The sequence below is a fragment of the Nicotiana tabacum genome, chromosome 19 (assembly GCF_000715075.1).
Source record: "Nicotiana tabacum cultivar K326 chromosome 19, ASM71507v2, whole genome shotgun sequence".
In the NCBI taxonomy this organism is placed as follows: domain Eukaryota; kingdom Viridiplantae; phylum Streptophyta; class Magnoliopsida; order Solanales; family Solanaceae; genus Nicotiana; species Nicotiana tabacum.
In genome coordinates, this window is record NC_134098.1 from 143,762,405 (window position 1) to 143,771,490 (window position 9,086).

Sequence of the window (9,086 nt, forward strand, 5' to 3'; positions counted from 1 at the left end):
TGTATTTTTTCAGACTATTACTTGTAGTAAATTCTAGAATGCTCGTGAATTGTGACTCCAGATCCGGGTGGTAGTAATTAATACAGTTTTTATGATATTCCGCACTTATTATATTTTATTTTAGTTAATTATTATTACTTAATGAATGAAAATAAGGAATTGGTTTAATGATTCTCTAACGTTGGCTTGCTTGGCAAGTGAAATGTTAGGCGTCATCACGATCCTGTCGGTAAGAAATTTCGGGTAGTGAGAAGTTAACACTCGGGGCCCGGTACCCACACTTAGAAAAGTTGGCGCTTGCCCTAATAAGCGCCTCTAGGAAATTAAAATCATGTTTTCAATGTCAGCCAATTTGTGTAGTGACTACTTATCCTCTTCGCAATATTTTGCACAAGCTCGAACTCTCGGGCCGATTGGCCAAATGGGCCATCGAAATCAGCGGGTATGATATCGAGTATCAACCCCGAACGGCCATCAAGTCTCAAATCTTAGGAGACTTCATGGCCGACTTTATGCTAGCCCTCGTACCTGAGGTCGAAAAAGAGCAATTATTAAAATCAGGTACAATATCGGGGGTGTGGACCTTATTCACAGACAACGCTTCGAATGTGAAGGGGTCCGGGCTAGGCATCGTTTTGAAGTCGCCCACGGGTAATACAATTAGACAGTCTATCAAAACTTCCAAGTTAACTAACAATGAGGCCGAGTATGAGGCCATGATTGCAGGTCTCGAGCTAGCTAAGAGTTTTGGAGCAGAGGTCAACGAAGCTAAATGTGACTCCTTACTTGTGGTAAACCAAGTCAACGGAACCTTTGAGGTTCGAGATGATCGAATGCAGAGATACCTGGATAAATTACAGGTGACATTACATCGGTTTTAAGAATGGACCCTACGGCATATACCTCGAGAGCAAAACATCGAAGCCGATGCCCTTGCAAATTTGGGGTCATCAGTTGAAGACGACGAAATTAGCGCGGAGACTATCGTTCACTTTCGAGGTCAGTGATCGAAAAAGGCCACGCCGAAATAAACTTCACAAGTCTGACCTGGGATTGGAGGAATAAATATATCGAGTACCTAAAGAACGGAAAGCTTTCGTCGGATCCTAAGGAATCAAGGACTCTACGTACGAAGGCCGCACGATTCACATTAGCCGAAGATGGAACACACTATAGAAGGATGTTCGATGGACCATTGGCGATATGTTTGGGTCCCGGAGACACCGACTATGTCCTACGAGAAATTCACAAGGGAACTTGCGAAAATCATTCCGATGCCGAATCATTGTTTCACAAAGTCATCAAAGCAGGATATTACTGGGGCCAATATGGAAAAAGATACGAAGGAATTCATTCGAACATGTGAAAAATGTCAAAGATATGCGTCGATGATCCACCAACCCAGGGAGCAACTCCATTCGGTCATATCCCCATGGTCGTTCATGAAATGGGGAATGGATATCGTCGGCCCTCTACCATCGGCCCCGGGTAAAGCTAAATTCATTTTATTTGTGACTGACTATTTCTCTAAATGGGTTGAAGCACATGCCTTCAAAAAAGTCAGGGAAAAAGAAGTTATCGACTTCATCTGGGAGCACATTATATGTCGATTCAGAATGCCTGCCGAGATCGTATGCGACAATGAAAAGCAATTCATCGGCAGCAAAGTAACAAAGTTTCTCGAAGACCACAAAATCAAAAGGATCTTTTCAATACCATATCACCCCAGCGGGAACGGACATGCATAGTCAACGAATAAAACCATCCTTCAAAATCTAAAGAAAAGGTTGAACGATGCTAAGAGAAAATGGAGAGAAATGTTGCCCGAAGTCCTTTGGGTGTATCGAACAACGTCAAAATCCAGTACGGGGTCAACACCGTTCTCTTTAGTATATGGCGCCGAAGCTCTAATCCCGGTCGAAGTCGGGGAACCTAGTGTCAGGTTTCGATATACAACGGAATAGTCAAATTACGAGGCTATGAATACAAGTCTTGAATTGCTAGATAAAAAACGGGAAAGCGCCCTCGTTCGAATGGCCGCACAGAAGCAACAGATCGAAAGGTACTACAACTGAAGAGCCAATTTTCGACATTTTAGAACATGAGACTTAGTATTGAGAAAGGTCACCCTCAATACTCGAGACCCAAACGAAGGAAAACTCGGCCCAAATTGGGAGGGACCGTATCAGATCCTCGATATCGTCGGGAAAGGATCTTACAATCTCGGCACGAAGAATGGCGAACATTTGTCAAATAATTGGAACGTGTCACTCCTCAAACGATATTATTGCTAAGGTACAACCTTCTCCATTTTCATTTATATTTTATACTAACCATTTGCAAGTGTTTAATCGAAGACATCAAAGGACCCTTCAAACGTAGACCTAAGCACGTGTTGCACTCTTTTTTCCTTAGACAGATATTTATCCCTAATGGGTTTATCCGACGAGGTTTTTAACGAGGCAACCATTGTTCGTGCTAATTTAGAGCAATTCAACAGTATCCGAGGCTCCTCTACAATCAACATCGAACACTGGGGGGCATCACCCTTGAATAGTTACAAGAAAAATATTTTATGTCGACACGGTCTCGATAGGTAAATTTTGTAGGGGATCAAATGGTCAAATGAACCGTGTCCGTGTAGATTACTCGAGCCATAAAGGCAAAATATGTACGCATGTATAATTTATCGGAAGAAGTATTTTTCCTTACTAGATGCCCCATGTTTTAAAAATTTATACTTTGCAATTTCATACTTATGATCTATGGTGGAAACTGGCTTAAGGGCCGATCACAACTGAAGTTCAAACAATTTATCTGATACTCTGGGACTGCCGTCCAAAAAACCGACACGATCGAATTACTAAACCTCGAGATCGTAAGACCTTAAAAAGTCAATCCTCAATTTTATAGACCACGGCCACCCCACTCGGGGACTGATACTTCGAACAAGTTCGAAGTATAACAACGAAACAAGCCCAAAAGGCGAATCTCAAGTTAAAGGCTACGGCCAAATCAACACGGTTCGGAGACGTTCGATTTTCGTTATTAAATAGGCCTTTGAATATTTTCATAAACCGGTTAAAAATGGCTACCCTCGGCTAAATTTCTAAGGGTCTCGATAATATCGACCCTCGAAAACCCTAATGGATACAAAGGCATTCGAACTCTCGAACAAGTTCTTTATTTTATGCTAAGGCACTACGAAACAAATGGTCTCGATAATATCGACCTTTGAAAATCCTAATGGGTACGGAACCATTTGAACTCTCGAGCAAATCCTTTATATAGTATTAAGGCACAACATAATTTATATGATTAAACGATAAACATATCAAGCCGAAAAGGGGGAGAAAGCCATTCTTTTTGCTATGGCTGTATCAGCCTAATTTAAGAGCCTAAAAGGCCAGTTTAATTTTGAGTTCGAAGAAATCATCCTCACTCAATTAAAACCTAAGGGTCGCCCTATTCCGAGTTCGAGCAAGTACTCACTCGATTATAAAAACTACACTAGTCCGGTTTCGATCAAAATATCTAAGCCTCGAACTTATGAACAAAACTTTCACAAGGCATAAAAGAAATAAAGACAAGTCAGAAAGGAAAGAGATCTTTATATATATGAATATTTACAAGGTCCGATCGGGATCCTATATAAAAAAGATCAAAAGTGAAAAATTCTAAGGTTCTTTATCTCCTATGGGGGCAGCTTCTTTTACATCGAAGTCCTCCCCATTCTCAGACCCTCTCTTACTGCCATCATCATCATCATCATCATCGGAAGTGGCCAATGCTCCAGCTTTGGCTTCATGCTCTTTATCCTCTGCTATCTCGTTGGTAAGATCGAAACCTCGAGCGTGAATCTCCTCGAGGGTTTCCCTCCGAGATTGGCATTTGGCAAGTTCAGCAATCCAATATGCTCAAGTGTGAGCGGTCTCAGATGCCTCTCTCGCTTGGACTTAAGCGGCTTCAGCATCGGTCGGATAGACGGCCACGATCGCATCCGCCCCGGCCTTTGCATTTTCGGCTTCAGATTTGGCCTTGGCAAGTTCGGAAGCCAACTGAGCTTCGAGCTCCTCTATTTTCCTTGCTTGAGTCGATCTCTTCTCCTTCATGCCTTAAAGTTGGCTTTCGACCGATGGTAATTGGGCTCGAGCAACCTCTTTTTCTGCAGCAAAGCGGTCCATACCTTCTTTCTACCCCAAAGACTCTGCCTTTATCGTGTCGACCTCCTCACGGAACTGCTCAATCCTCTCGATCTTTTGCTGCAACTGTGAGATTGAAATGTTAGCCACCGTTCCCGAATCGAGCCCATAAGCTTTTAAGATTTTCATTACCTGCTCAATCAGGTCTATCTGATCTTGGTGAGCCTTGGCCAACTCGGCTCGAAGATCTTTGATCTCTTCCTATTTCTGCCCACTAAGAAGTTTGAGGGCATTTCTCTCATCCAAAAGCCCTCGGAAGTCAGCCTCACATCGGCTCAGCTTTGCCTGAGACTTGGAAAATGCCTCCTAATGAAGAGCTAAAGCCTATATGAAAAAGAGAAAAAGTTAGGTAGAAAATGGAAGAATATGACATCAACAAAGGGAATCGAGACTTACCCGATTCAGGGCTCGTTGAGACTCGAAGAAAAGACCCGATGCGTCACTTGGGCCGGCAGCATCCTCGATACCTTTAAACAAATCACGGAAGGGGTCCTCTCCCTCGTGAAATCCATCTATCTCGAAGGTCCCCAAAGCTCGGGCTTCCCGAATCGCCCCTTTGGAAAAAGCAGGGAGAGTGGGCGAGTCTCCGCTTACTATTGCCCCAAGTGAGTCACTTGGGGCATTCTTTTCAGTTCGAAGAGCTTTAGGGGCGGTCCCTTCAGATATAACCACCATTTGTTTACTTTAATGGGGGGCATCCTCGATCTCCAACGACTAGGGGATTTTGCCCCATCGATCCAGCTGTCTTCGGGGCATTGATGGTTTTCTTCACTCGGGCCACCAATATGGAGCCGTCGTTTTCTTCTTCTTCGTCTTCATCCCTTAGACGCCGAACAAATTCTTTGGTCAGAGGGATGGTGTTCTTCCTCGGCTTACGAGCCATCCTTGTCTTAAGTTTTGGGTCCTCGGGGGCCGAGGCCCTTTTTCTCTTGTTGTCCTTCACTGGTTTTGGAACCGGGACTGAAGTTTCTTCTTCACCAGACGGGGGCCTCATGACCGCATCTTTGCACAAGCCTACACGCAAAAAAATTGGTTAAGTATAAAGAAAGACATTTTGATCGAATCATTAAAAACACGGGAAGGGGGCTTACCATGAGTTTTGGCCTCCCATCGCTATTTGATAAATCGCGCCATGAGCACTCAGCGTACGTAGAGGTTGAGGCCAGGTCCCGAACCCAGCTCTTGAGGTTGGGAATCGCACCGGGCATCCAAGCGACCGCTACATCACGGAAAAGGATATCGATAAGAAGAAGCAAAATGGCAAAACGATAAATAAGAACTAACAATGGGATTATACTTACGCTTCATATTCCATTTCTCTGCAAATGACATCTTCTCGACCGGGATTAGGTCGGAAGTTTTCACTCAAACAAACCGGCCCATCCAGCCTCGGTCTGTGTCCTCGTCTATGCTCGAGAACACTACCTTGGTGGCCCGGCATTGGAGTTGAACTCAACCCTTGAGTTAGAGTATCCTCGAACTGATTGATGCAAGGACAATAAGAACACAATAAGCTGAAGAACAAGAGTGTGAGCGAGGAAGAAAATTATATTGCTTTTTTATCAGTTGCCCCCCACAAATGATTAGAACCCCTCTTTATGTAGTAGGAAAATTCTATATATAGTACAATTCTAATTACACAAGGAAATCCCATGATTAACTAAATAACTGTTCTTGATTCGATCCGTTCTGAGATTTTCACCATGATTTTTGACCAGTCATGGATATCTCGCCTTTTCGTTATTACGCTATCTTCGGTATTGCTCGGTGCCTGTCTCGTTTGGTCTCGATTGTTCTCGGCCTCGATCTTGGCAAGTGCCTCGAATCTCGATCTCGGTACCTTTTCTTCGTGCCTCGATCCAATCCACTTCGGAGTCGTCCTTCGATAAAAACTCCCGGTCTCGATCAAACAATAAAATCAGGTGGGCCCGATTTTGACCGTATACAATTTTTACATGAAAAGTGGCTAAATTTTGATTACTTTTGAAACAATGGCTATTTTTCGATTACCGCCGGTAAATATGATTATTTTTGAATTTCACCCGAAAATGTTTGGTAAGCCATCGACAATTAAAGGCCTTTTCACCCCACTCCATTGCCATTCTTGGACTCGTGGGTTAAACAACAAAATGGAAGAAGGTCCAATTCTGTTTCCAAATAAATACTTATTCCATTTACTTTTTTTGGTTGGATATTAAATTCATGAAAGAAATACTTTCAACATATCATGTCAATTTTATAGCAAATGAGAAGGTTAAAATTTAACAAATTTTCAACATCAAATCTTTACACAAATAATCGGTCAAATTTACTATTTACTTTTTCTAGCTTGTATATATAGATTACAATAATTATACATATTTATACACATATTATACAAGAATTATAAATATATTATATATTCGTCGATTATTTTAAGTTTAAGCGCTTGGGAGGCGCTATTTAATTTAATTCTTCTTAAGTACTACGCTTCAGTTCAAAACAAAACGTCCTAAGTCCTATCCCAATCATTCCCTTCCATTGCTTGCTCTAGCCCAGCAAGCCCAAAGCAATTGATATTTCTACAAGGCCCAAACAAACTTTAGCCTCAATGCCCCATTCCAACCATCAAACATATTCTCATTCAACCATATATACCATACTTTTCTCATTCCATCAAATTGCAGCTACCACTATGTAAGTGCTTAAACAATATTTTGAGTTGAAGATGATAAAAAAAAGGAGTATTCAAAGTTAAATTAAGAAGATCTTGATTTATTAAAATATAAATATATAAAAGAATGAAACGGTAATAGAAATTACATACACTTATAATCTAGCGGTACCAGGCTACCAGCAAGAGTTCCCTTCATAAGAGAGCACGGTAAAATTCTCACTACCAGCAAGAATTCTCACTATCTTCCACCCTGCGTACTTAAACTACCAGATTGACCTTCCCTGCATACGCTACCTTCGGGATCAACGCCCAAATTTGTATTTATGGCGATATGTGAACTGACGTCGATGGGGTTTGCAATTGGTACTCCCTCGAGATCAGCCTGAGACACCTCGATTCCTGGGGAGATTATATTGTCGTTTTCCCCTGTGAAATCCGAAGCCGTTGTCACCATATGTGGGTGTTGTTTGTGAGTTTGACATATTTTTTCCTGAAAACAAAAACACTTACAAGGACAAGCGTAAAGTAGTGTGTGTTATCAGAATCGGTGTTAAGCAATCACTATTATCCTTAGCCTCACGGTGGGCGCCAAACTGTTTACCCTCAAAATTGGATAATAATTTAATTTATAATGTGGGTTTAAGGACACGTGATTTCACTTAATACCGATTGATAGATATGAAGATTAAAGATAGAATTATACAATAAAATAAATCAAACCAGTATTTGAATAGAACTTAACCCTTGAGTTAGAGTATCCTCGGACTGATTGATGCAAGGACAATAAGAACATAATAAGCTGAAGAACAAAAGTGTGAGCGAGGAAGAAAATTATATTATTTTTTATCAGTTGTCCCCCTACAAATGGTTAGAACCCCTCTTTGTATAGTAGAGGAATTCTATATATGGTACAATTCTAATTACACAAGAAATCCCATGATTAACTAAACAACTGTTCTTGATTCGATCCGTTCCGAGATTTTGCCATGATCTTCAACCAGTCGCGGATATCTCGCCTTTCCGTTATTACGCTACCTTCGGTATTGCTCGATGCCTGTCTCGTTTGGTCTCGATTGCTGTCGGCCTCGATCTTGGCAAGCGCCTCGAATCTCGTTCTCGGTACCTTGTCTTCGTGCCTCGATCCGATCAACTTCGGAGTCGTCCTTCGATGAAAACTCGCGGTCTCGATCAAACAATAAAATCAGGTGGGCCCGATTTTGGCCGTATATAATCTTTACATAAAAAGTGGCTAAATTTTGATTACTTTTGAAACAATGGCTATTTTTCAATTACCACATGTAAATATGATTATTTTTGAATTTCACCCGAAAAATGTTTGGTAAGCCATCGACAATTAAAGGCCTTTTCACCCCACTCCATTGCCATTCTTGGACTCGTGGGTTAAACAACAAAATGGAAGAAGGTCCAATTCTGTTTCCAAATAAATACTTATTCCATTTACTTTTTTTGGTTGGATATTAAATTCATGAAAGAAATACTTTCAACATATCATGTCAATTTTATAGCAAATGAGAAGGTTAAAATCTAACAAATTTTCAACAACAAATCTTTACGCAAATAATCAGTCAAATTTACTATTTACTTTTTCTAGCTTGTATACATAAATTATACAATAATTATACACATATTATATAAGAATTATAAATATATTATACATTCGTCGATTATTTTAAGTTTAAGCGCTTGGAAGGTGCTATTTAATTTAATTCTTCTTAAGTACTACCCTTCAATTCAAAACAAAACGTCCTAAGTCCTATCCCAATCATTCCCTTCCATTGCTTGCTCTAGCCCAGCAAGCCCAAAGCAATTGATATTTCTACTAGGCCCAAACAAACTTTAGCCTCATTGCCCCATTCCAACCATCAAACATATTCTCATTCAACCATATATACCATACTTTTCTCATTCCATCAAATTGCAGCTACCACTATGTAAGTGCTTAAACAATATTTTGAGTTGAAGATGATAAAAAAAAGGAGTATTCAAAGTTAAATTAAGAAGATCTTGATTTATTAAAATATAAATATATAAAAGAATGAAACGGTAATAGAAATTACATACACTTATAATCTAGCGGTACCAGGCTACCAGCAAGAGTTCCCTTCATAAGAGAGCACGGTAAAATTCTCACTATCCCTTTGTACTAGAAAAATTAGAAAAGAAAGTATGAATAAAGAGAAAGTAAGAGGAAAAAGCCCAACATGAGA